This window comes from Suncus etruscus, chromosome 11 (assembly GCF_024139225.1).
Source record: "Suncus etruscus isolate mSunEtr1 chromosome 11, mSunEtr1.pri.cur, whole genome shotgun sequence".
Classification (NCBI taxonomy): Eukaryota; Metazoa; Chordata; class Mammalia; order Eulipotyphla; family Soricidae; genus Suncus; species Suncus etruscus.
This window is the reverse complement of record NC_064858.1, coordinates 90944483-90971438: the sequence shown is the minus strand read 5'-3', so window position 1 is coordinate 90971438 and position 26956 is coordinate 90944483. Positions and strand designations below refer to the sequence as shown.

At 34.7% G+C, this 26956-nt stretch overlaps 1 protein-coding gene and 1 non-coding gene across 3 annotated transcripts in view; one reads left to right on the top strand and one right to left on the bottom strand.

Annotated features, from left to right (window-relative positions):
• Positions 1-26956, top strand: part of TAFA2 (TAFA chemokine like family member 2) — a 588553-nt gene that overhangs the window by 354491 nt on the left and 207106 nt on the right. The window lies entirely within an intron of this gene.
• LOC126023156 (small nucleolar RNA SNORA51) lies at positions 11857-11989 on the bottom strand. Its single transcript, XR_007500362.1, has one exon. It is a non-coding gene; the product is annotated as a small nucleolar RNA SNORA51 (small nucleolar RNA).

Sequence of the window (26956 nt, the reverse complement as noted above, 5' to 3'; positions counted from 1 at the left end):
TTTCCTCAGAATTTTATTAACTCTCAGCCTTGGAGTCATTAAGTTTCTGGGCACTTTCTACTTATTTTTGGACTAAATTTAAGGCTTTAGCCATTTCTTTTAGATAGAAAATTGGGGTGGGGGCACTGGAGCAATAGTATAAGCAGGTAGGGCACTAGCCTTGCAAGTGGCAGACCCTAGAATTCTATATAGTCCTTCAAGCTCTGCCAGGAATAATTTCTGAATGCAGAGCCAGGAGTAAAAAACCCTGAGCATTGCTGGCTAAGACAAAAAAAAAAAAAAAAAGGAAAAGAAGAAAAAAAAATGAAAAGGTAAAATAAAGAATTTGTGCCTCATCTGTGAGCATACATTTTAAGTACCATCCATTCTACCTACCAACATAGGAGAGTTATACATTTTTCTTTTTTCATTGATCCTCTATTTGCTCTTCCCTCTCTTTAATGCAAATATCTTCAAATGGACATGCCCATTCTATACCCTGTCTACTTTGAGAACATAATATAAATGTTCCTTACAACAATCCTCTGGAACCTTTCCATGCTCTTATCTCATGCCTACTTTTTCTGGTATCCTCAGTTCTTCAGTAAAAATCAATATTTGTTTTGGCTGTAATTTGCTCCTTTGCTTGGTGTCCTTATAGCATGCTTAGGAGTGAAATTATGCAGCATTTGTCTTTTTTTTTTTTTTTTTTTGGCTTTTATTCTTTTACATAACCCTCTCCTGTACCTTCCATGTTATGGTAAAAGGCAATATTTCATCTTTTCTTCCCACTCATTTATAGTTATTGTCTCTTTTAGCAATTCTAATTTGTTTCATCTTTGTTACAGTGTTCAAATAGGGAAATGAATATATCTAATATCCAAATGTAGTGAATTGGATTTTTTTGGGGGGGTCACAACCAGCAGTGTTCATAGTTTATTCCTGGCTCTGTACTAAGGGATCACACCTGCTGGGGTTCAGGGGATCTAAGAAGCATTAGGGAACTTATCCTTGTCTGTTGTGTGCTTGGCAAGCACTCTGCTTGTTATACTATCAATCTGGCCCCTGAGTGAAAAGTTTTAAATCTTAGGAACCATACCACAAAATAAATTTAGTTTTAAATCTGGTAGTGTTTTGATAATCCAGTTAACTGGATTCATCGTAGACATTTCTCTGGATCATATTTTACCATTTTGAAGATAAGTATCAGTTTGTATTAAATTAATATGAATGAATTATTTTTCATATTTATAATGATAGAAAATATTTTCATTTTAAAGATTGGTTTGGGATAGCACAGCGGTAGGGCATTTGCTTTGCATGCGGCAGATCCAGATGGACCTGGTTCGATCTCTGGTGTCCCATATGGTCCCCCAAGCCAGGAGCGATTTCTGAGCGCAAAGCCAGGACTAATCCCTGAGCATCACCATGTGTGGCCCAACACCCCCCACCCCAAGTTACAGAATGGAAACTGTGTAGAAAATTCCTTAATCCAAAACTTCAATTTGAGGAATTTTCTTTGCTAGCCTACCCTCCTTTAGTTAAAAAGAACACAAAGCATTGTGAGACAAAAGATTGTGATTACTTACAAAAATCATTAGGATCTTAGTCATTAGAAGAACAACTGCAATACTCAAAGAAATGTTTCAAAGTTTTATATATATTTTTAATATTGTTATTATTTCTTCATAAGCCCCTCCAAATGTATTATTGGAGGAAATATATGCCTGGAGCAACTCTCTTTATAGGTGCTAAGCACCATTATAGCTGTTTTACTGAATAGCTTATATTTATTTTGGAGTAGATTCAATGTAAATATCACATTAATGCAACACATACAAAGGTTGTGAGGTCCAACGTAGAGTTCCCACAGCAACTGACCTTTGTATCTCTGGGGCTTAGCAGTATTTGCTTCCACTTTTTATTAGCAAACCTTTTCTGTTTAATGATGTGTGGTATGATGTAGTTGTTATGGGGAAAGTTACTTTGGAATTTCTATTTCCCATTTAAAAAATCTACAGTTTTGTTGTTACATCATTTCAGAGTTTAACTTATATTTCCCATGTTCATAAAAATAAAGACAAGCACAGAAGTAGATATTAGTATTTATTAAAACACCTTATATGCTGCATTTATCTTTGTTGAAGTAAACAATAATTGAATAATTGGTTAATTTTTTTGTTTGTTTGTTTTTGATTACACCTGGCAGTGCTCAGGGGTTACTCCTGGCTCTATGCTCAAAAATTGCTCCTGACATGCTCAGGGGACCATATGGAATGCTAGGATTCGAACCACCGACATTCTGCATGAAAGGCAAACGCCTTACCTTCGTGTTATCTCTCTGGCCCCATATAATTGGATAATTTTTATCAAACTGATATGTGGGTAATATTTGATTATAAATGGGAAATTTTTGACGTTATATTTCTATAAAACTATTTATAAAAATTGAAATCAATAAAAGCGACACCCATATTTTCTGTCTCCTTTCTGTTAAAATAAAGCCTTATGCCCACTACTCTCAAAAAGCTAACCTGTTCACCATAGTTTGGATATAATTTTTCTCAAGTGCTCTGGTCTTGCAATTTTTCCTTTCATATTCCATTACCATGTCCCTCCCAAGCCACCCCTATTCATGCTTCCACCATCCACTTTTTAATGGCTAATTCATTTAGCTTATATTTTCACCATTTATCTAATACTGTTTTATAATTTATGCTTCTCTTCTCTGCCTATCTCACAAGTTTTATTCACACTAGTGGCCAGTACTTGACATTGTTCCATTGCTTTATTTAGCATTTTTTTGGTTTTTGTTTTTTTTTGGGGGGGGGAGGGGCACACCTCGCAGTGCTCAGGGGTTACTCTTGGCTTAATGCTCAGAAATCGCTTCTGGCTCTGGGGACCATATGGGATGCCAAGGATTGAAACTGTGTCCAACCTGAGTCAGCCACGTGCAAGTCAAATGCCCTACCCCTGTGCTACCATTCTGACTCTATTTTTAGTATTTATTTATCTCTCTTCTGCAACATAGGAGAGAAACGCTGCTTCCTCTGTTATCTTCCAGAAAAAAAAATACATAGTTGGTGCTCAATAAATATTTGCTCACATTTAAATTAGTGCTGTTCTAAAATAGATTCTGGTCACAGTAGCTAATGAAAATTCTAACATTTTAAGCTACCTTGCATTGGAAGATAGTATTGAATGATAATATTTCCACTGGCACTATGCTGAGATGTTGAACTGGATACATTGATGAAAAACAGCAATCAGCACCAAGGAAAGTGCTGAAAATGGTTTCATCTGCTGGTATAAGCTGACTGTGTCCCTGGAGAGAGGCCTGACATATTATAGGCAGTCAGAATCTTGCAATGGATTGTCTTTCAAAGTCAAAATCTATCCTGTCAAAGGTGGAGGAAATGATTTGTGATCCAGAGAGATGGTAGATTAATATTTCTGAAAAAAAAAAAAAAAACAAAAAAAACAAAAAACTATGCACCAACTCCCGCAGCTACTTGTTTGTTCCACGATTAAGACCTCCCTCCCTGTGGTATGGGAAACACTTTGAACAAATCTTCATCTTGGATTTTCTATAATGACATTTCCCTTGCCCCAAGATGGAAGTTTCACAGTAAGGTATAGCATTCATTAGCCCCCTTGGACAACACAGCTGCTTAAACAGACCTGTCTCTATCTTTCAGTTTTCATTTCAGAGTCAGGAAGCTCTGGATGTCTGGGGGGAAGTGTGTGATGTATTAAGCAGAAAGAAGATTGATTTTCCACAAGGTACCTTGTACCTGGAGTAATGAGAGTGGCAAATTACTTGCTCACTGAGCAAACATGACAGGAATGCCATTGAACGAATTTATATTTATGCAAACACACTGGGGTCACATAGATAGGAATTCCACAAAGTGACCTTATTTCTGGAAGGTAACACGCTAAATCACTGCCTTGCTCTGGGAAAGCTACACTGAGCAAAGCCTGAGTCATAACTTCTTAAAAACAAATACCTCTAATGAATAATGTAATGCTCATGGTACAGTAAGAAACAGGATAAATTGTGGTGCCATTTTAAAATGAGAGTCTTCAACTCACAGGCTATTTCTGGTGTTCATCTTAGATTTTTGTGGCAGTGGAACATAAAATATCTACTTTAATAGAGTAAAAGAAATGGAGTGATTTATCCTAGTCATTGGGTGCCTTTAGAACCTCTCATTTAGTAATGGAAAAGAATCAGTGGTTGATGGGGAAGCAGATAATTTTTCTATTTTCAGGCAGTTCAATGCATAGAGAACACACTAGCTTCTTAGAACATTTGGGGCATGCAAAATTTTTTTAGTCTTTAAGTGACAGGAGGAAATGGTGGTAATCACTAAACCATTTGAAGATTGAGCAGCTCACACAATTCACTTTAAAATGCACTGCTGATTCGTTTAGCTCCATCAAGATAATATTAAAATAATAATTTTGTTTTGTTAATAACGTTAAATGTCTTTCAGTTTTACATTGGCTGAGTTTTGCAAATAGCCCTGGATTTAGAGTAATTATTTTTCTTGTTTAACATTCATATGCTGATTATTTGTTGTTTTTTTTTTTTTTTTGAGGCCATGATTTGTCTGTGACACTATGTTAAATATAAGACACTCAGAGAACAAAGGAATCATCCAAGTTCCCAAGCAGCTCTTTACCAGTGATTCAGATTAAAATGTAAAATAAATTCAGAGCAAATGAATCTTGTTAAACCAAGTAACAGAGATTGACTGAGCCCTAAGGAACAAGGCAGAGAGGGCTTTTTATCTGGTTTTGCACTTCCTGGGTATTGAGTGTAGATTAAAATACCCAGTAGGTACTGGTCGATCTAAAGATTAATAAACAACCTTTAGTGGCATGTTTTAACATGGTGCTTTATAGATAGAACAACAGAACATATGTTTTATCTTCTTTCTTTCCCTCTTTCCTTCTTCCTTCCTTTCTTCTTCCTTCCTTCCTTCCTTCCTTCCTTCCTTCCTTCCTTCCTTCCTTCCTTCCTTCCTTCCTTCCTTCCTCCTCCTTCCTTCCTTTCCTCCTTCCTTCCTTCCTTCCTTCCTTCCTTCCTTCCTTCCTTCCTTCCTTCCTTCCTCCTTCCTTCCTTCCTTCCTCCTTCCTTCCTTCCTTCCTTCCTTCCTTCCTTCCTTCCTTCCTTCCTTTCTTTCTTTCTTTCTTTTTCTTTCTTTCTTTCTTTCTTTCTTTCTTTCTTTCTTTTTTTTTTCTTTCTTTCTTTCTTTTTTCTTTTCTTTCTTTTCTTCTCTCTTTCTTTCTTCTTTTCTTCTTCTTTTCCTTCCTTCCTTCCTCCTTCCTTCCTTCCTTCCTTCCTTCCTTCCTTCCTTCCTTCCTTCCTTCCTTCCTTCCTTCCTTCCTTCCTTCCTTCCTTCCTTCCTTCCTTCCTTCCTTCCTTCCTTCCTTCCTTCCTCTTTCTTTTTTTCTGTTTTTGGCCACACCCGGTGATGCTCAGGGGTTACTCCTGGCTATGTGCTCAGAAATCGCTCCTGGTTTGGGGACCATATGGGACACTGGAGATCAAACCCAGGTCGGTCCTGGGTCAGCCGTGTTCAAGGCAATAGCCATACTACTGTGCTATCGCTCTAGCCTCCATATCTATGTTTGTTGTGTGTCACCTATATTTATTAGTATTTAGCTTGTTTTAGCTAGTGTAAAGATCATGCTACTGATGTCAGGTAGATAGATTCTTTCCTGTATTAGCTCCACTGTGCAGACAAGGAACAAAGGGAGAGTGAGATGAAATGACTTCCAAAATCACATGGAGTTGACCTACATTCTGTAGACAGGTCTTCTATACCGTCTATGACCTCAGGGAAGTCGAGAGTTAGAAAGTTCTTTGTTGAAATAACAAAAATAATTTTGTTACAATAATGTAGAAGCTGGAGCTATTGTACAATTGGTGAAAAGTTTGCCTTTCATGAAGCCAACCTGTTTCGATACCTAACATCATGTATGGTCCTCTGAACCAGCGAGGAGTGATTCCTGAGCTCAGCTCCAGGAGCAAGCCTTGAGCTCTTCTGGGTCTAGTTCAAAAACCAAAAAATAAAGTAAAATAAAATGTAACTAGAACTACTTAAGCACAACTACAAATAGTATATAAGGCTGACTTTTGGCTATTTCTAGGACTTAATTACTAGAAATCTGGCAAAATCCACACCTTGATCTATCAGAAAATTTTCTTTCATTAAATTTTTTAAAATTTAATTCTTAACTATTTTCACTGAAGCCTTCCCAGTAGAGCTCAAATAATTTAGGACCACTATTGATGATGCTTAGCCCCCCTGACACAATATTGCTTGTGCTGTCACTTCATGAGTTGGGAGGGAATGGGAAAATTCTTCCCGAACCACATCTGATCATGTTCAAGAGTCCATGCAATGCTGGTGATCAAATCATGGTTTTTTACGTGCTAGGTACATACTTTACTCCATAAACTCTCTAACTTGTGTAGGATTTTTAGTATTTTTGTGTGTCCTCCCTATTCTTGGCTTATTCCAGTAAACATTAGATTACTAGATTATTGTGTATATATACATAATATATTCATTTTGCCAGCTTCTCAGGTTAGGAGGATATGGCTATGATTTCTTTTTTCTGATCAGAATATTTTTCAAATGATTTCTTCTTTAGGCTGAAATTAATATTTGAATTGATTGGGGCAGTGTTAAGAACAGTGACTGAGGCCAGAGCTATTGGCAAATTACTCATTTGTTAGAAACATGGTTCTTTCTGACACCAACTGTTTAGCTACATCCTGGTTTCTTCAATATATCCCCTTGGTTATATGGGTTACACTAATTGCAATTAATTGACATCTAAGTGTTTTCAATATATTGTCACCATTCTAAATGTTTTACTTGCTTAATGAAATCAGTAAGGCTAATTTCTTTTTTTCTTTTTTGGTTTTTCGGGCCACACCTGTTTGATGCTCAGGGGTTACTCCTGGCTAAGGGCTTAGAAATTTCCCTTGGCTTGGGGGGACCATATGGGATGCCGGGGGATCGAACCGCGATCCTTCCTTGGCTAGCACTTGCAAGGCAGACACCTTACCTAGTAAGGCTAATTTCAATTAGGGTTATAAAGCTTTACTTTTATACATTAGTTTAATTAAGGATTTTCACACCAAAAGTCGACCTGTATACTAAGTCTCCTACCTAAACTGCTAAATTGCTATATAGGAGGTAGATTCAGTTAGTCCTGGGGAGAATGATGATGTCTTCTTTGAAGAATTAATAGTGAATTTATCATATAGTTCATTTTTCTTTCTTTTATTTTTTTAATATTTTTTTTTGGTTTTTGGGCCACACTCGGCATTGCTTAGGGATTACTCCTGGCTATCTGCTCATAAATAGCTCCTGGCAGGCACAGGGGACCATATGGGACACCGGGATTCGAACCAACCACCTTTGGTCCTGGATCGGCTGCTTGCAAGGCAAACGCTGCTGTGCTATCTCTCCGGGCCCTATTATTTTTTTTAATAATTTTTTATTGTGACCAAAATGAATTATATTTCTTTCACAGAAATATATAAGGTACATAGTGACAATGAATCAGGGCCATTCCCACCACCAGCGTTGTCCTTCTTCCACCCCTGTTCCCAACATTCATCCCATATATCCCTCATTTGCTCCTTGGACTGCTAGTGTAACTGCTCCCCTCTGTGTATAGCTTATTAGAGATTGGGTATCAATTCTGTTGTTGTTGACTTTGGGTTTGGTACTTTTATTTCTTTTAAGAAAGTTTATTTTTATTGAGTAACATTGTTTTATACATCTATGTTTATATGCATTGGGCATGCAATGATACCATAGCACTCCCACCACCAAATTATCAACTTCCTCTGTAACAGCAAGGATCCCTTCCACCCTTTACCTCCTTTTAGCCAGGTCCCTTATAAATCTGAGTTTGGTGGTTGGAGTCTAAAGTTTTTTGTAAGTCATTGTCATTCCCTTGCTTTATCTCTTTATATATCGCATGTGAGTGAAAATACCAGAAGTTTGTCTTTATCCTTTATATTTGCCACTTAGCATTAAATAAGATATAACCATGTTGTGGCTAGAGCAGTAGTACAGTGGATTGGATGCCTTCCTTGCATGTGCCCAACTTGTTTTTATCTACAGCATCCTGTATGGTTCCATGAGTACTACCAGGAGTAATATCTGAGTGAAGAGTCAGGGATAACTTCTGAGCATCGTTGGGTGTGACCTTCCAAAAACTTTATACCTTTTAAAGAAAATGTTAATATTTCATTTTTTCCTGATAGATGAATAGTATTTGTCATACTTTTTATCCAATAATCTGACACTGGGCAATTTTTTTCTTCTGTATCTTGATTATCATAAATAGTGCTGCAATTAATACAGGCAGTACTGTGTCTTTTCATATAATACTATTAATTTTTCTTCTTGTTATTCTCTGTGACTCATCATGATTTCTTAGCATGGCAGTCCAATTGATGGTTTTGATGGTTAAAGGTGTATATGCATGAGACCTTATTCTAAAGACTATACTAAGGACTTCAAAATTCTGGACAAAACTTCATATTTCTCATTTTATGGCTGGGCAATAATACGATAGAAAGATAAAGAATCTGTGTACAAGGACTTAACTTTGGTTTTAATGCTGCAGTTTGTAGCTGTTTTCATATAAGTTAGTCTCTGAAACTTAGTCTTCTTACATTTTAAAACACATCATCCCAGATGAAATGCTAATTAATTACTCCACTCAACAGACTTGATAGTAAAACCAAATTAGATTGCTTGTTGCAATTTCGATAGAACTGGAGTGTCTCATATTAAGGAAATAAGTCAGAGGGAGAAGAGCATGTACCAGTTTATCTCAATCCTATGTTACTATAGAGAAATAAAAGAGGGAAATGGTGTTGATGTACAAAACCAAGGTGACTAAGCAATGGGAAGAAAGATGAGGATAATGGAAAAGGCGAATGAGAAATGCCTTACCTTATGAGTAACATGAATAATGATTTGGGATGACACTGAAGCCTCACTGCTAATGTAAGATGAATTTTTGTACTGCTAAAAGTTGCCCCTAGGATGATCCATTTATTTTGCAGAATGCCTGGGAGGTGTGTGTGTGTGTGTGTATGGGTGTGGGCGTTGGAAGGGAGAGAGAAGTGACATATAGGTAGTGGTGGAGAGTCTTGATCATTTGGTGGTGCAATAACTATGTATATCAATGTCATAAAAGTTGCCATATTGTAGACTTCTTACTTAGGTTGCATCGAAAAATTGTTTTGTATAAAAGCACATAATAGCTCATTTAATAATTATATATTATTTTATAAAACAAAACCTTGAGTAAGCAGCTTTGTTTCCCTTAAATTTGCCTAATAACAAGTGTGTCTATGTTGTCAGTTTAGTAATTGCTATTTACTCATGGCATGTGTATAATAGAAAGTACTTGGATTCTGAGTACTTTAATTTCAGAGTAGAAGCCGTTTTTAGTTTAATTAATATATCCTAGTATAGTCTTTATAAAATTAAAGTAAAACAAACAATACAGTATCACAAATTTACTTGTAATCCATTTATTACCTGGAAATTTAATTATTTTGCCTACTATGTTTTATTTTATTGAAAAAATTATAATCAACAGAATCCTTCAGAGTTGAATTTGAGATATACATTGAGTCAGGGCCCTTACCACCACCAGTGTCAACCTCCTTCCACCAAAGGCCCCAGAGTGCATCCTATACCTATGCACCTGGCCTGCCAGTATAACAGGCCCTTTAGAGTTTAGATTGTATATATTTAGGTCCTTTGGTTTTATTATCATTGACTTTGGTTTGGATATTTAGTTCTGTCTTTATTTCTCTGCCAGTGCATCTGAGACCACTTGGCTCCAGGCCCCTAGCCTTTATTTGATCCTTTCTTCTTAGATTTATAGAAAAGTGTGGGAATATGTGATAAAATAAAGTAATCCATATCTAAAGGTTCTGTAATAAAGGTGGGAGCCCAATTTAAAAGATAAGAGAATTAAAAAATCCAACTTAAAAAGGTGTGGGTGGGTGATAGGGTTTTTTGTTTGTTTGTTTGTTTTTGCATAGGCACAGCAAAATAAGGGCAAATAGAAATGAAAAAACCTTTAGCCTAAAAACAGGGATAACTTACTCAGGAATCATTCTGGCATAAGAACAACTACAGGCTCCAGGCATACTGGCAATACAAAGTTGTATAACCCCAAAGTCTTTCTGTATAGATCCCTTGTCTATGTCAGAGTGATGCAGGGCATCTTCTGGTTTCATCTCACCATTAGTTGGCAATACAGAGAACCTTTCCCCAAAAGGTTGTAGATGTTACCAAGTCGTCAGAGTGTCATATCAACCCACTCTGGAGCAAGTTGATGCCAGGGCAGCAGTAGGGCTGTCCCTGGTAGAAGACTGATTCCTGGTGCTGGTGTAGAAAACATTGCTGGTTCGATAAATAGAATCCAAGGTTCACGAGTGAATGGCCAATGTCTGATCTTTTGGAGCCTAAGCCTAGTCATATGACAAGTATTCAGGGTGTAAAGTGCCACTGCAATGTAAAATAAATATTTTTTGCCTACTACGTTATTGTCAAAATGTAAGTTAAAACCTTGCAGCATTAATAAAATGTAGGCTTCTTTTTTGAAGGTATCTTGGCTGACATTTTCATAACTATACCATTGTATAACAGTTAATGCTTAATAATATTTATTGAATGAGCGGCAAAGCTGTAGTTTTTTTTTTTCTAATTCCCATTTTGTTTGTCTTGTTTCTGAGGCTATCATGGACTGTGCTGATGGCTTATTCCTTGCTTTGTGTTCAGGATCACTCCTGTTGGTCTTAGGAAGTGATGGGTATAAAACAAAATTGGCCTTAATATTTGAGGGGACTCTCCTTGCTTGTTCTCTTCTTCTTGTTGTTTGTTCTCTTGAATAAATTTTCAATCAGTTATTAGCAAATAACTAATATACATCAATTCCTATGTTTCAAACATAGTTGACATGGTGGTTTGAGTTATACATATTGGGAAATAATTATTCCAAAGGTTTTGCCAATATCCCTTTTCTCATGTTGACAGTTAAAAGAAAAGTCAAATGTAATAGAGGAAGTTATGTAATTTTTTATTTCATGAATGCAACTAGAAGTTATCATGTTAGTGAAGTGAAAATGAGCACAGATATATAATGATCATATTTATGTGGAATAATACAAAAGTGAAGGAATAACAAACGATTATTGGCAACAGATCTTATGAGTTAGCCTACACAACTGAGTTTCTCAAGAGGCAGTGGTAGATAGTAGGAGGGGTTATGCAGGTAGGGTAGGTGGGTAGGGATAGGAGGATATCTTGAGACAATAGTAGTTGGATGCTGATATTAGATCTCTGGAGACTCTGAGACATTAGTAGTGAATGTGGTGTTAGAATATTATATTACTGAAATTGTATTACTGAAATGTTGTTAACAGTAGTTTAAATCACAGTGCCTGAATAAAATTAAGACAGATGCCTAATATAATATATATGTAATTTGGGGACATGTAGAACAGTATTATAGAGAGTTGGGTGCTGAACTTGTATGTGGCTGATCTGGATTTAATTTCTGGCATCCTTTATTTTCCTCAAGTCTGCCAGGGGCAATTCCTGGGTGCAGAACCATGAATGAGCCTTGAGCACAGCTGAATGTGTACCGAAGCCAAAATTAAAACAAAATAAAAACACAGGGCCTAAATTAAAAAAGTAAGAAAAATTTATAATATCTGTAATTGGTTTAAGAAAAGTAAAATAAATAGAAAAGGAAGAAAATCTCTTTGTGATGGAGACTCTTTGGATTAACTCTGTTAACATCTTTTTTTTTTGTCCCCCCATTCAAAATACAGACCAGGCAAAGGGCCTGGTTTGAGGTTTACATGGGGAGCATTTACTGTACCTCATCTTTCTATACAGTCAGTGTAAAGAACACAGCCTGTCGTAAGCATTGGGAGGCCTTATCTTTTCTTTTTCTTGATTTTTTTATATATATGTATGTATAAAAACCCTTCACCAGTGCAACATTCCCATCCATTGGTGATGGGAATCATTTTTTTTTTCTTACGTGAATAGTACAATAGAGTTAGTCATTCTGATGTTAATTCCTGACTTTCTGACAATGTTGTCTGGCAGTTATTGTCTTCATTTTATAAAATAAATCAATTGATACTCAAAGAAATTTAATAATACTGGAATCCACTTAACTAAGCAGTATCGATGAGTAAAATTTCAAGCCAGCTTTCATATGGATAGGAGATATAAACAAAAAATAGATTATTAACTAGGACCATATCTTTAGATAATGCATTTTAAATGTAATTTTTGTAAAGCTATTTATAACAATTGGGAGTGAATTTGGTATCTGAAAGATGTGCCCACCAATGAATCAAATATACTGAGTTTGTTAAAAGTGAATTTGAGACCATTTATATTTATTCTTTGAGTCCTATAAAGTATAGGGAAAAGTGACTGCCATTTTACTGTCCATTTTCCTTTTTCCTCTATGTTCTAGCTTGTATGAACTATAAGCTATTTAAGGCTTTAGATCTTTACCAGTCTCCTAAATATCCTTTTATACTCCACAGTTTTTGTTTCCTCTGAAAAGAACCAGCTGATTTCTTTGGTATTTTTATACCTTGTGCTTTATTGTTTTCCTCCAGTGTTTTCCACTTGATGCTAAAGTGCAGATGCTGTGATTGCTACTTCGAGCTCAAGACATCTGCTTTCCAGTGGGATCTTTTCTTTCTTTCATTCCCAATTATAATCTTTATGTGCCACTGATAAAATATAGAGTTAGATCTTGTCCTTGCAAGAATGAATACTTCTCCTTTTAGTCTTGATTCTCTTGTGGAAGACAAACTTAATTTTAAGTTACAGTCATCCATTAAACATATCCAAACTCATGGATCTTAAAATACTACAAACGTGATTATTTGATATACTGCCAATAATTCTAGGCACAATTTTCAATGGAGTAAGTAAAGGGAAAATTTACCATAATTTGCTTTCTATTTGCTTATTTTTTTGCCAGTTCAAGTCAAATCTTTGTATAGCCTGTGACTAGAAAGGGCTATGTATTCTTAGGACTCCTATTTCTATGTTTTAGAAGTATGTTACAGCACTGAATGGATTCTGGAGGTAAATTGTAGTATAAGCTTGAGGCCTTATTTCACATACTTGACTCAATGGCTTTACTGGTTCCATAAGAAACTTGAAGACTGATTTGACAGTGTTATCTATTCCTACCTTTGTCTCATCTGTTTCTATTCTTCCCCTTCCCTTTATTAATTGCTTCCTTTTTCCCTGTCACTTTATATTTTGAATTATATTAGAGAGAGAGGGGGACCAGAAACAAGTGAATAAATAAATACTATAATTTCAAGCACTATGAAGTATCATGAAGAAAATAAATGTAGTATGTATAAATCTTAAAAGTTGAGCTATTGATAATATGGCTCCTGTCATATTACCTTGCTTTTTCCTTTATTGTGATAAAATACACATAACATACAAATTGACCATTTAAAATATTTTAAGTGCAACTCCATTTTCATTTTTCCATTTTCAGTACTACACAACTGTTATAATTAGCTATTCACAGAATATTTTTATCATCCTCATCAGAAATTCTATACACTTTAAACTATAACTCCATTTCTACTTTTTAAAGCCCTCTATTCTATTTAGTGTCATCATGAATATTCCAATTTAGTACTTAATAAAAGTAAAATAGCTTACTATTTTTACCTTTGCATGTATCTTATTACATCTAGTTTGCTCTCAAGGTTCATTCTTTTCAAAATACAAACCAGAATTTTATTTATTAGGGTAATATTTTAAACATTAATGCATACTCTTTATATATAGGTTTTTATCTGTTCCCATTGTTACCTATTTTAATTTTGCAGGTCTAATATATACTATATTACAGTATAATATAAAGACCATTTTATATGACAAAATTTATGTTAATTCAGCATTTATTGGTTAAATTGTCATAAATTTAACAATTGTGTACCTAGTACAGTTGCTTTGTTCAATCATCTATCTGTTATGTGTTGAATTCTTTTTCACTAGTACTTTAAGAGAATATAACTTGGAAGAAAATAAAATCAGTAGTTCTGAATCAACCATACCAATCTACAAACTAGGATTTTGATGATGTATATAAACCAGCTTTTTAAAAATAAATTCAGGTAAAAGGCTTCTGTCACTACTCTTGGCACATAATTTCACAATCTAATAAATCTTTTCTGAATTTTCTCAAGATCAATTTAGATAAATAATATTTTATTTTTTCTAAAATATTTAGAAAAAATATCTTCTAAAGATTGTAATTATTTCAAAAGATTATACATTAAAAACTTAACTGCTGCTTTGCATAGTGGTTGCACATTTCTGACATATTTAGTCTGTGGTTGAGGAAACAAAGTTCATTCATAATAAAAAATGTTAGGAGTAGATAAATAAATAACTAAGAAAAGATGCTGTTATTATTTTTAATTTAAATTTAATTTATTTAAAGAGCATGTATCGCAGAGTTGATATAGTTGATCACATACATTTGTTTTTGATTTTGGCCTTTTGGGCCACACTTGGCGGCACTCCAGTGGTTTCTCCTAGCTCTGTACTCAGAAATTACTCCTGGAGGTCTCAGGGGACCAGATGGGATGCCTGGGATCGAACCTGGATTGGTCTCTTGCAAGGCAAACACCTTTTCTCTTGTGATATCCACCAAGCCTCTGATAATAAACATTTGTTTTTAGGTAAGAGGGAGTGAAACCATTAAAAATGAAAAAAAAAAAAAAGATAAGAAAAGAAATAAAAGGAGAGGGAAAATGTACAGCAACAAACAAATTTGTGAAAATTATTGTATCCCACAATTAGGTCATTAAGCCATTGTCGGAAAGTTTACTAAACTCTTGTTGCTAGTTGATTGTTCTGTTGCTTCAGTTGTTTCATTTGCTTCATTTGCTCCTAAAAGGATCACAAATTGAACAAAATGGAGGTGTCATCCCATCCAGGAATTCCAAGCACTATGCTGATATTTTAATTTTTGTGGAGATGTTTTCAGATACCATGTTCCAGAGGTATGAGATGGCGGGGGGAGGGTACCTACATTCACTCCAAAAAATGTCCTGGCAATATCAGTCCCCAAACTGGCATAACTGGAGTTTGGACCAAATTTGTGTCTCAGCAGAGGAGTGGTGAAGCAAAAGAATTTGTGAAGCGGTAATTGTTGGCCATGGGTGCAGCAGACAAAGTGGTTTGGCAATCATGGACTTGATCACACTTTCCTCCTAAGATTGCCGTATTTCATATTACAGCTGTGTGGCCAATATACCATAATTTTTCACAGCTTAGTTTACATCTTAGTTTACAGAGAATAGTGAATCTATAGAATTGGCCAAATGCAAACATGGTAACTGCATTTGTGGGTGGGTTTCAGCCAGGGTTATTAGTAATAGTGATAGATTTTTATGAAGAAAAATAAGCTCAAGATATTGGAGAGATGGATTTAAAGAGAAACAGAGTCTTATTGCAGAAGAAACAAGTTAGAGGCAATGCATTGCTAAGATTTTCTGTAGACTGAGGTTTATTGTTTATAGTGGTTGCTGCTGTGATTCTTAATCAGTTGAGTTCCCAGTTGCTTAAGCTATTAACTGAAAGCTGAGTATAGTACTTTGCTGTATTAAAATCTGATAAGGTTCCACTCTTCCCTCAGAAGAAGCTTATTAAGATATATAAAGTTATGTACAAATATCGAACACATACAAGGACTGTGTACAAAATGTAATTATAAAAATCCTCATGTCCCAGTATCACTACTGTTATTTCATTGTGCTTTTTGAAGTTGATGTGCTTGGAATGTAATTTTGCTTCTATGATTGTGTAAAAATGTAATTTTGCTTCTATGATTGTGTAAAAAATGATTACTCTTAAAACAAAACATAATACATGGTGAATGTGAAAAGAAAGCCTCTGTGAATTGCTTTCTGTGGTTTCTTTTGAGGACACAAACCTAGCCCTCCTATCAACACATAGCTGTTTTCTTTTCATGATTTGTTTGATTTTATGGTTTTAGATAGAAAGGTGGAAATATGTTAAAGTGTTATAGGGAAGTTATTCAACTGAAGGTCTTCAGATGCATATCTTTAATCTTTCAGTTCATATGATGAAAAATACAATTAAATGGTCTTAGATTAGTTTCAGAGAAATGTTATTTAGCAATATTGGTTTAGAACGTTCTTATGTTTTGCTTTATATTATTTTTAGCATTTTCATACATATTAAAATAAAATTTATTTCCATTCTTTCTTCTCTAAAAAAGTAAAATTTAAAAAAGAAATAATAAACTTGAAAATGTAACCATTATTATTATTATCCTATTTTATGTCTTATATTATTTTAGGTATCCCAGTGAGTTGTCTTCTTTAGTAGCCTTTAAAATGAGAGCCAGTTTAGTGATCATGAGTTCTTTTAACATTTTGCTTTAAAGCTTTTTATTCTTCCCTTAAATATGAGTGAGAAACTGGCTGGATAGATTATTCTTGGTTGGAGGACATTTTCATTTGACATTTATTAATTATCACAATCTTTCCTTATTACCTGTAGAGTTTTTATTGAGAAGTCTGATGGTTTCCTTCTATATGACCAACTCAAGCTTAAGTTTTCTTCACTATTTTCTTCTTTTAATTCTTCTTTTCAATTAGCTTTCTGAATGAATAACCCTTTCCTTTTAGTTTAGGGGGGTGGGGGGACACAACCAATAGTACTCAGGGCTTACTTCTGGCTATGTGCTAAGGGATCACTCCTGATGAACCTTGGTGGTGGGAATAAAATTTAGGCTGGCCACTTACAAAGCAACACTCAACCTGTTTTTCTCTAGTTCCAGTGATTTTCACTTTTTATCTTCAAGATCACTCATTCAGTTTTCAGCTTGTTCCATTCTGATGTTGAGCATTTCTATAATATATATATATATATTGTGTATGTATATATTTCTAGTTCATAACTATCTCTTCTACCTCTACTTCCTCTGTGGGCCTAGGGATATAACTAAGGAACCAATGCATTCAAGGCTAGTGTTTTACTGCTGAACAATATCCCCAGTATTATACTATAATGATAAGTTCAATTATTTCTACTTGGATTTTTGTCTCCTTAATGCCTTTTGTCTTTGTTCAATGTATCTTTCATTCACATGTTAATTTTAGAAGTCTATTGTTTTGAAATATTTAGGTAGCTTAATATTAGATGTTCTTTCTATGTAATTATCTTGATTTGTGAATATAACTGACTTACTCTATCTTCCCATTATGTCTGGAATTTCTCAAGAGCCTAGAATAGATTATTACATTGAGAACCTGGATTTGGTGCTTGGTGAGAACAAGGGAATTGTAGTCAATGTGCCTGACATTGGCTATGGCTCTGATTTAGAGCAAGATTTGAAAGTGACACAGAATTTCATTTTTTGAGTGCTTAGTATGGTTTGTAGTATCAGGTACGAGCATTCCAGGGTGACAAGTGTTCAGTTGTAAATGCCTGATTCTTTTTATGGCTCTGAGTTCAAATGAGATTTGATAGCCAGGGGTCAAGATCGCCATGTTTCATGTTAAGTAGACCTCAGTGGGAATCACCCACTGAGGATCTGACTTATCTGTGATAGGTTATTACAGAGAAGCATAGTTCCTCAGTCGCATTTGATAGCACAGCATACACCTTGGGACTAGTAGAAAACAGTATGATTGGACAATATCATGGCCTGGAATTGGACCACCCCATTAATAATAACTATTATTGTAATATTTGCTGAATATTTGTGGTCCCTAGAGTTCTTGCTTACTGTCAGGAACTAGATTTGTTAGTCTAGAAATAAGCACTCAATATTTTTCTCTCTCCCTCTACTTCCCAACCACTTCAACTGTTAGCTAGAAGTAGGTGAAAATTTCTTTCAGGGTCTATAAAGGATGGTTTCCAATACCATGTCCACAAGAACTGGTATCAGTAAGGTTAAAGAAGTTGCCAACAGGTACCTGGTACCTAATTCCTTTCCTACAGTTCTTGTTTTTCCTTTGTAGTATTAAAAAGAAAATATTAAATATTACAGGATTAGAAAAAAAGGTATTTGACACAACCCACAACTTTGGTCCCCAGGCTACAGTTTCTCAACTTGGCAAAGTATTGTCAATTTTAGCCTGTTACCCCCTGGGGAAAGTTTGATATTGGCAAAGGCCCCCCTCTATTGCCAGTCCACATGGGTTCTGTCATTCTGTTCCTTGCTGTGAAAACGTTGTCATTGCAAATGAATGAGAGAAGTAGAAAACCTGTCTCAAGTACGGGGGGGGGGTGAGGAAGGAGGAGGGACATTTGGGGCATCAGTGATGAGAATGTTGCAATGGTGAAGGGGGGGTGTTCTTTACATGACTGAAACCTAATACAATCATTATTTGTTATCAAGGTGTTTAAATAAAGATATATAAAAACAAAACAAACAAACAAAAAAATAAAACTTTGACAGTGAGGTTTAGGTCAACCTTTATACATATATTTAGGTTTCGGTATAGTTTCGCTGTGTTCAGTGGAGGAAGAAAACACGTCTTCTCTATAGAATTATTTCGTTTAAACATTTTTTTTCGGGCCACACCCATTTGATCTCAGGGGTTATTCCTGGCTAAGTGCTCAGAAATTGCCCCTGGCTTGGGGGGACCATATGGGACACCGAGGGATCGAACCGCGGTCCTTCCTTGGCTAGCACTTGCAAGGCAGACACCTTACCTCTAGCGCCACCTCGCCAGCCCCAGAACTATTTCATTTAAGTATTTTTTTTCTTTTTCTTTTTTTTTTTTTACATTATTTTCTTTATTTAAACATCTTGATTACAAATATGATTGTGATTAGGTTCATTTAAACTTTTAGCTCTGTTACACTTGGGTTTTCTTAAGGCTCATTTTTTTTTTTTTTTGGACACTGCCTCCTGCTGGTTATGGCTAGTTTAATAAATATTTTACTTTGATCATACCATAGTACTACATTACCCTTTGTTTATTTATTTTTCTTGAGAAGAAATAACTGATATTCTTGAAAACTGTAATTGAATTAAAGAAATTATAAGAAGACAATGAGTAAAAACCAGATGTATAGAGAATGAATGTAATTTAAGATTAAATTGTAAAGTATAAAAAAAGAAAGGTAAATCTTCTTATAGATATACTACCATAAAATTTCTATTGGAAATAGTACAATAGTACAATTCCCCCAATCTCTCTTTATATAGATATACACATAGCTATATATAGAATATTTATATAATTGTCCTGTAGCTTTCTGATTGTAAAATAGATGTGGATATCAGATAACTGTTCTTTTCTTATAAAATAAAGATGCTAAACATTGTTTAAATGGCTACTATAGTATAAGTGTTTATAGATTTTCTATTGTGTGTCAGGATCTATGTGTGGTACTGTACATATGTCAACATATTTCTCAATAAAAATGTTATATCTATGTATAAAAGATAAAAAGGTGAAATTAAATAGCTTGTCTATAAAAGTTAGTGGCTATTTATCTGATCCATTTTGACTTCAAGTTTTATCCTCTCAACTTCCATGGTAACTAAATTTCTTCAGTTTTTAACTAAAATAAACAATTAAGTTTCCTCAATAAGGATCATGAAAAACCGTAGACAAATTTAGTGAGCAGATTTTATCCATATCTTTCTGGAACTCATATGCAAAAGTAGTAAATCAAAACAGATGAAGATGTCACTTTAGTTTAGTCCCTATATCTTTTATAAAAAATTATTTTTACTTACTTAAGCATATTTTCAAATAGCTTATAATTTAAATATTACTTAAGTAATGAAATTGAAAATTAGTTTCTTTGTAAAAATTTGGCAAAGAAAATTATGAGATACCTAGCTAAATGTGAATTTCAAGTAAATCTGATATAAGTTTAATTTTCAATTTATAATGATATCTACAATCCTACTGTAAATAAAAAACATCAGAAAACTAGGGGTCAGGGCCCGGAGAGATAGCACAGCGGCGTTTGCCTTGCAAGCAGCCGATCCAGGATCTAAGGTGGTTGGTTTGAATCCCGGTGTCCCATATGGTCCCCGTGCCTGCCAGGAGCTATTTCTGAGAAGACAGCCAGGAGTAACCCCTGAGCACCGCTGGGTGTGGCCCAAAAACAAATAAATAAATAAATAAATAAATAAAATAAAATAAAGAAAAAAGAAAACTAGGGGCCAGAGCAGTGGTACAAGCAGTAAGACATCTCCCTTGCCCATGCTAACCTAGGATGGACCACAGTTCGATCCCCTGGCATCCCATGTGGTCCCCCAAGCCAGGAGTGATTTCTGAGCTCATAGCCAGGAGTAATCCCTGAGTGTCATCGGGTGTGGCCCAAAACAAAAAAAAAATTAGAAAAACTAAAATATGATATAAAAAGTTTTGAGGTATATATTCTAAATAATTGTAATCAAAGAAATATTTGTACTTCTATGTTCACTGTAGTATCACTGTCCATTTTTAAGATATGAAAGCCATTCATTTATACATTGGCATATGAATGCACAAAGAAAATAAACATAATACAATGGGATAATATTTAGATTTAAGAAAAAGGAAATCCAACCCCTTATTACAACATGGATGGATCTTGAAGACATTAAGATAAGTGAAATGTCAGTCCCAGTATAAAAATTACTGAGGAATCTTACTTATATGTGTTACTTAAAAAAAGTCAGTCTTAAGGAGAAAATAGAATGGTGATCACTAGAGAGAAGGAAAAGAAAAAAAGGGAGAGTATTGAATGGTTATTCAGTAAAAGTTATAAAGGTGAATAAATTCTAGAGATGTGTGTGGAATATATTGTTTATAATTAACAATTTAGTATTGTGTTTTGAAATTTGTGAAGAGAATAGATCTCAGATAAAATGCTCTTCATAGCATCACACTACCCCATCCTACACACAACAGCAAAGAAATTCAAGGAAACTTGCCAGTGATGAATATGTGCTTACCTTCTTTATGATATATTTTCATGTTCAAATGCATCATCTTACATATAATTGTTTAAAGTTCATATGCATATGTCATATCTCAATAAGCTTATAAGTGTTTATTCTAGTTTGAATAGGCATCCTATATTCTATTTGACAACTGAGGTTGCCAGTTCAGGTATAAAGTTTTTTGTTTTTTTTTTTTGGTTTTGGGGTCACACTCAGCAGTGCTCAGGGGTTACTTCTGGCTCTACACTCAGAAATCAATCCTGGCAGGCTCTGGCAACCATATAGGATGCCAGGATTTGAACCACCATCCTTCTGCATGCAAAGCAAACGCCCCACCTCCATGCTATCTCTCATTTAATATCAACATATGGCGTTTAGTGCACACCATCTGGTACTCTAAACTCTCAAAGTATTAGCTTATCATTCAGTAGTCAATACAATGGGTCCATATAATTAAAGCTATACCATTTGTAGATAGATTATTTTATAGCCCATAGAGCACAAAAATGAGATAAAATAAAATTCTTTTTCCTAATACAAGAAAAATGAAGTGATTTTATTTTTATAATTTTATAGATAACTGATAGCTAGTACCTTATTTTAATTAGTCTTTGTGTACCTTTCTAAAGTGTACTGTGCTTTTTAGGGGTCTATTGCATAGTAATGGACCATTGTGCATCACGAGAGCTGAGCAAGTGGGTGAAAGACCCAGATTTAAGACTTTCCTTTGCTATTCATTACTTACCTTTAATTTATTATTTTTTGATTCTAATATGTGATCTCAAAAAATTAGTAAGTGCACAACTGGGTTTAAATAATTATCACAAGCATTTAATAATGTATTGAATAAGCCAGTCTATGTAAGCCAGTACCTTGATTAAAAGTGGAAAATTTTCAGGTAGACTGGAAGAAGACTATGAGTAAAAATTGGCAATAAACTTAAATTTACAAATTTATCAGAAATTATAATCGAAACTATAATGTATGTAAATGTATGCAATTTATTTTTATAATGTAAAAGTAGTTATACTTGAAATTAAGTTCAAAGTGTGAGGGGAGCTTTGAATAAGTCATAGTACTTCTGTCATGTCATATATCTTTCTCTAATTTAGTTCAAACTGTCACGAGATTCCGTGTTTATTATAATCATTTTTTCGTGTGAGAACATAAACATTCTCATATTATAGACAGAAGGAAGATAAGTGATTTATTTGGATTAACAGATGTGTAGCAATGTGGTGTATTTTAGCCTGGATCATTACAGGTGTCTTTCTAATGCTTTCATAAATCTTCCTTGCTTATTTATATTGCTTCAGGAATTTTTGTCTGTTTTGTGGTTTTGAACTTGGTGACTTCGAATAGTGTATGTTTCTGGAGAAATCACTTAAGCAATATACATTAGTAGCAAAAGTATTTTTACAAATCAACACTTTGGCTATATATTCATAGACACACAGTAAAAACATTTCTGTTTTATCGCTGTGCCCACCAAAATTGCAATATTTGGAAGTAATGAAAGTAATAAAAATATAAAATTTTGGTAAAGAAAAAGGTAATTGCTGTTATTATAAGGCTTAAATTTGTTTTCAGGAAATCCTTAGAATTCAATGTAACTTTTTAACTTATCTCTATTTGATAGATGTAATTAAGCAAAGTGAAAAAGGTGGACTCATTATAAAATTCAATATTGCAAATAAAACAAGTTTTGCTTTGTTTAATTTAATTTATTTGTCAAGAAATATAGTTTTTATTGAAAACATTAGGGAAATGTGAGGGAGGAAAGTGAGAGACAAAGAAAGAGAATGAGAAAAAAAGGAATTAATTTTATTTTATTTTAAAGTTATCTTTTTCAACTCAGAAGAACTGAGAAATTGACTTACATTCCAAGATTCAATGTTTTAAAGAAAATATGAGCAATTTGGCTCATCACATGAGTGACATAAGAAAATGCAACTCTATATGTTTTGGAGATTAAAGTTTCTCCTGCTATCTGAATTAATGTTTCTATTCAGCTTTTACATTTTACTGGGGCAAAGAGACGTCTTTAGGAAAGTAATTATCATTCAATGATATATAGAAAAAAATTGAGCATCTTCTAAAATAAAATACAAATAATACCAAACAGAAACATTTAAAATACAATTCATATTCAGTTAGAAATATTGTACTTTGTAAAGGAAACTCCTGCTTCTTAAGATGGGTAGTTCATCTTCTAATTATTAACATGGAAATACTTTATTTTTATTCTTTTTAGGTTTTGATCCATAAAGCCATCAGTGCTTTGGGGATACTCCTGACTAGGTTCTTGAGGTTGCTCCTGCTGGTTTTTGGAGGACCAGACAGTTCCTGGCACCAAACTTCAGGCTATCCATGTGCAAAGGATGAGGTCACCTTGTTGGGCTATCTCTCTGGCCCAATCATGGATATTCCATTTCAAATAATATACTTGATTTGTTAATTAAAATATTATATGATTATGTTAAATAGAATAAATTAACAATAAAATAAAAATAAACTTTATTTTAATAAAAATAAAAGGAATAGCAAAAGGTAAAGATAACTATTTGGACTCCTTCAATTTCTCACTGGCAGATCACAAAATGCAATTTTAAAAGTATTCATTTATGTAAAAAAAATACATGAGTCCCTTATATATACTGGAAATGTTTTACATAGTATTTATTCTAAATCTAATGTATTAGAAAATGTTTGCTATTTATCATTGGACAAGATCAAAATATGGTGAAAGCTGTCTCTTCAGATGTCATATTTATTCATATTCTCTTAATCAAACATCAACAAAAACTAATATAAGAAGATATACTTGTGTATATATAACACATGAAAATGAAAAGTAATAATACTTTATAATAATATAGCTATCAAACTTACAAAAAAATGTAAAAGTGTAGAGAAACTTTTAATCTTCATAGTCTATTACCATTAATATCTTTCATTTTTCTCCTTCTAGATATTTTTATTGCTCCTAGAGAGGAAAGCTGAGCCACAGGATGGAATGAGGTAGATAATAGTAGTTACCTCACTCTTGACTAGCTGACCCCGGTGTTACCAGTGGGTTGTATGCCTGGTGAGATCAGGACTGGCACAGACACAAAGTTCCAAATAACCTCATCAAAGCATCCTGCCAAGCTGCACTGGAGATCATCTTAGTCTGTATGGCTTTGCCACTTGTATATTTGAGGAATTGTGGTTGCTCTGGCTCTGGCGAGGTTATGCATGTCACAGGAAAATTCAGTTTCAGACTATACTCAGGGTCCAGGTTCTTTGACTTTCTTTGCAAGAATTTTAGAAGACAAACAGTAAAGCAAAAGTGGAAGTGGAACTGAACAAAAGGAGGATTCAAGTTTATGGGAGAATAGGACCTTCTCTAGAAGGAATATGGTGTGTGTGGGGTGTGTGTGTGTGTGTGTGTGTGTGTGTGTGTGTGTGTGTGTGTGTGTGCATGTGTGCGAGAGAGAGAGAGAGAGAGAGAGAGAGAGAGAGAGAGAGAGAGAGAGAAGAGAGACAGGGACAGAGAGAGTGAGAGAGACAGATAGAGAAAAACAGAGAAAGAGAGAAGTATCAAAGAAAGAGATTACAAACTCAAAAAGAGGTGTAGGTTTCTTCTGATCTGAGGGCCTTAAATTGTTTTGGGAACCGATTATATATTTCCTTTCCCACTCTGCCCCAACTCTGGCTCTCTGTCTCTGTGCAAATAAAAGTCTTACTTGTATGCTGTCAATAAAAAGGGTTTTAGAGGTCTCTTTATTCAATCAGTTTTGTCAGGGCATCTGTTAATTATTTTTGTAGGGTGTCTGACTTTGTCTTGAGATGACTGAACTGAATGAAGTAAGGATGGCTCCTTTCGAGATTATTTCTTGTCACTCCAAAGATTTCTTGGCTTTAGGGCTTCCTGTTATTTACTATCAGGGGACCTACCTTGTTACCCTTTGCTTTATTGCTCTGCCTGTTTTTTGAAAGAGTAATCTAGTTTTATTTTTTAATTTCCTCATCTACTCTCATCTTCTAATATTTTCTTGTATTATTTATCAGTATGTACTCAGCTCTCACTTTGGCATTCTCTAGCTACTGAATGTAATAGAATTTGTTATTTAAATGTAAGGAATAATAAAACTTCACTACAGGAGATTAATCTCATTTGTTCTGATTATAAAATCAATATACGCGTTCATTTCTTGAATATATATTGATGTACTATTATTATTGCACAGTCTGCGGGCGTACTAATTATAGACAGGCATGGCCCTCATAAAATTGCCTTTTATTACAATGAAGAATAAAATAACACTTAAATCTGAATAAGATAGTTTTAGATAGGCCAGAGAGGTAGCATAGTCTTAGTGGATAGGGCATTTTCCTTGCAGGTGGTTGACCCGGGTTAGATCCTCGGCATCCCATATGGCTTTGCAAGCCTGCCAGGAGTGATTTCTGAGCTCAAAGCCAGGAGTAACCTCTGAGTACTACTGGGTGTGGCCCAAACCCCCAATATATAGAATTTCAGATAATGACAAGAAAAATACTATAGATATTGGAAGTGATATAGACTCTGGGTTGGAGAGCTCCATATTCTGAAGGACAGAGGACACTATTTATAGTGATTAGAGACAGAAACTTCATGTCCAAATACAAGAAAGAGACTTTAGCAGGGGTCTCAAACTCAATTTACCTGGGGGCCGCAGGAGGCAAAGTCGGGGTGAGGCAGGGCCGCATAAGGGATTTCGCTTACTGAATATTCGCAATAAAAAAATCGCATTAGCAAGAAAAAATCGCATTAAACACGTGCATACCCTGAACGGAACTGCTCGGGGTATGCGAATGTTTAATGCGATTTTTTTTCTTACTAATGCGATTTTTATTCGGTAAGCGAATAATCGCGAATACTGCCATATATGAAGGCCGGCCGTGGGCCACAAAATGTTGTACGGAGGGCCACAAACGGCCCGCGGGCCGCGAGTTGGAGACCCCTGCTTTAGGGCAAAGTGAACATTTATATTAAGTTATAGAATGACGTTGGCTCAAGAGACAAAGGGAAGGTCAGTATGTCTGAAGTGCAGAGAAAGAGAGAAATGGTGTGGTTAAAAAGGACAGGACAATGGAAAGTTTATGTTGTGAATAATTCTTTTTTTGAAGAAATTTTTATTTTACTTTCAAGTCAGTAGGAGATAAATTCTGGAATTTAAACAAGAAATCGGGTGATGTCATGTGATCAGATGCATATTTTATGAAGATCCTTTAATTTCATGCTAGTAGAAAATGAACTTAACTCATCAACGAGAGCATTCTATCTCATGCACTTGATTCAACTATTTTCTTACTTTATTTGATTGTTCAAGTGCATACCAATATAATTAGTTAATATCATATTGTTCTCACTTATCATGTCCAAAAAAGAAAAGTGAAATTTATTTCCCCAAGATATCTATATCCTAATTCCCTCCACCCTCTTTCTCATTTTAACTTCCCTACTTTCTTTTTTTTTTTAACCATTAAATTTATTCTCGTTTGCTTTCCATCTTGTGATATTTTTGTTTCCTTGGGAATTGCACACACACTTGGTTGTATTTTGTATCTGTCTGTTGTGCTCCAATACCCAAGCATGATGCTCACCAAGGTTGTACTTACTTCTTTGTGCTTGCACATGAATTTGTCAGGGTTCATACTTCTTACTTGTAATGCTCACATACATTCTGGTTTTCCTCTCTGGGTCTCAGTGTGATGACATTAGTTGTAGTACTCACCTAGAGTTCACACTTCTTTGATATGTTTCCTGCACACTTCTGGATGCGGTATAACTAGAAAGTTGTGTTGTTGGGAAACACAGACATAAAAACTGCTAGTTTCTGACAGCAAAATTGATGGGATTGCACTTAACACATGTAGCAGTACTGAG